A 2,302-nucleotide genomic window follows, 5' to 3' on the forward strand; every position below is an offset into this window, starting at 1 on the left:
TGGCTGGCGCCGGGGGTGGGGTGCTGAGGGGCATTTTTGGGTGGATGAGGTGACAAGGGACAGTCGGAATGGATGAGGGGCACGGTTCAGCGCCAGCTGCTTGGGAAGTTGGGTGACTTTAATGGTGAAGCAGACCCTGTTTTGGGGTGAAAAAGGAGGTTGGGAGCTCGGCAGAACGTCCAACATCGCATAATTTCCTTGTTTGTTTCCCGCGTGCGAGTTGAGGGTGGGTTGGTGTGGAGAGGAGCCGGTGGCTGGCAGAGGACAGCGCTGGGATCCCGCCTGATCCAGGCAGGGCTCGGGAGGCATCGGGGAATTGTGTGGATTACATAAAGGAGGGGTGGCTGCAGGATCTGGGTTTTGTGTTATTGAGGTGTAGAGGAGGTAAGTGGGTGCTGCAGACAAAGGGAGAGAGAGAGAAATCTGTCTCCTGCTCCTCACTTCCAATTAGAGGTGTGGAATGGGAAGCTGGGCGTCCTTTAGGAGTTGGGGAAGTGCAGGGAAGCAGGGATTGGAGCTGTGGGTACAAATCTGGGATTTGCCTCCATCCTGGGCTGTGGCCATCAGGTGTGGCCTTAAAGCAAAGCCAAGAGGGCTGGGCTGGAGCTGTGTCTGCTCTGAGACACCTCTGCTGCTGCTTGGAGGAAGTTATTGTGGCTAAATAGGGTTTGTATTTTTTTTGGGAAAACTGGTACCCTCCAGCTTTGTGAGCTCCTTGTGACGCTGCCCTGGACCCGTCCAATGGGGGTGATCCCTACCAGGAGAGAAATCTGGTGTGTGACAGACCACAGGAGTCAGCAAGTCAGTATTTAATCCAAGTCAACTCGAGGCCTTGGAGGCGATTGCTTGGTTTTCTTCAGCTTTTCGGAGCCTGGTGGCTTCCCAGGGCTGAGCTCAGGCCAGGGAGGTTCCACAGGTCTTTGTCTCCCTGCCGTGTGGGATATCCACAGCCAGGTGAGCAGATCCTTCACCTCCCAGCTCAGCTCCGTGACCATAAAACAAATCCACGGGAATTTGTGACTCTGTAGCCACCATTCACCCCCTTCTTTTGCGGGGAAAAAGGGGCAAAAAAACCCCCAAAAAAAGCTGGATCAATACATTTAAACAGAGCTGATTGTCCCAGAGGTTTCCTCCTGCCATCCGTGGCTGTGACACGAATGGAAATGTCTCTTTTGTGTGGCTGCTGGGGCGGGGGGGCTGCGAGGCTTGACACAGTTTTGGTGCCCATTCCCGTTTTCCTGCTGTTCCCATCTCATCCCTGGATGCGCTGTTCCCGAGGGAATGAAAGCATCCCGAGCTGCCCTGGGCACGTTGATCCCTGTTTGAAGGGAGCACTGCAGGGATCCGAGCCGGGAGGGGAGCGTGTGACAGGGGACACGGAGCTCTGTCCCCTTCTCATCCCCCTTATCAGCCTCGTGCCCTGCAGCTCGGGGTTGTCATCATGCCCCGGAGCTCGTTAGCCTAACGAGGGACCCCGCTTCTCTTGGCTCTGGAGGAGCTGGACACTCTTGGAAAAAGCTGATTTGGTGGCAGTTTCCTGATTTGGTGGCAGTTTCCTGATTTGATGGCAGTTTCCTGATTTGACGGCAGTTTCCTCGCTGTTAGGGGATTGTGGCTGTCGCTGCCCCGTTAGAGCCGGGGCTGGATGAGCTCCAGCTCCGGAATAATCGCCCTGGGAACGCTCTGGTTCGTGGAAGGCTCCAAGTGGCCACTTGTCCAGTGGCCAGCGGGTGGGGGGAGCTGTTTGGGAGGAGGTGGCGAGCACAGAGCTGGAGCTGGTGCTTAAACAAATCATTTTCTTGCCTCTTCAGCTCTAAAAATGAGCTCAGGGTGGAAAAATGGGATGGTTTGGTTGGATTTGTAACCCCCAGTGCAGCTCTGGAAGAGTTTCCAGAGGCTGTGGGGAAAAGGGCTGGAAAAACCTGGAAAATCAGAGGGGGAATTTTGTGGTTGTTGAGGGATTCTTGTGCCTGGAAAAAGAGAGTGAGGGGGAAAAAGTGATTTATAAAATACGTTGTGTGTGTGTGCTGATGTGAGATAAGTGAGGGACCTGCTTGAGGCTGTAGATCTGGTGTTGATTTCCTCATTTTTATGAGAAATCAGAGGAGTTGAGGTCACCAAAAATCCTGGGGTGGTTTGGCTTGGATGGACCCTAAAACCCATCCAGTCACAGGCAGGGACATCTTCCACTATCCCAGGTTGCTCCAAACCTCAAAATTCCAACCTGACCTTGATGTGAAGGTCTCAGAGGGGAGCTCTGAGGTGGAAACCTCTAATTCCAATATCCTGGAATTCCTGAAGC

This window comes from Parus major, chromosome 28 (genome assembly GCF_001522545.3).
Source record: "Parus major isolate Abel chromosome 28, Parus_major1.1, whole genome shotgun sequence".
Taxonomy (NCBI): Eukaryota; Metazoa; Chordata; class Aves; order Passeriformes; family Paridae; genus Parus; species Parus major.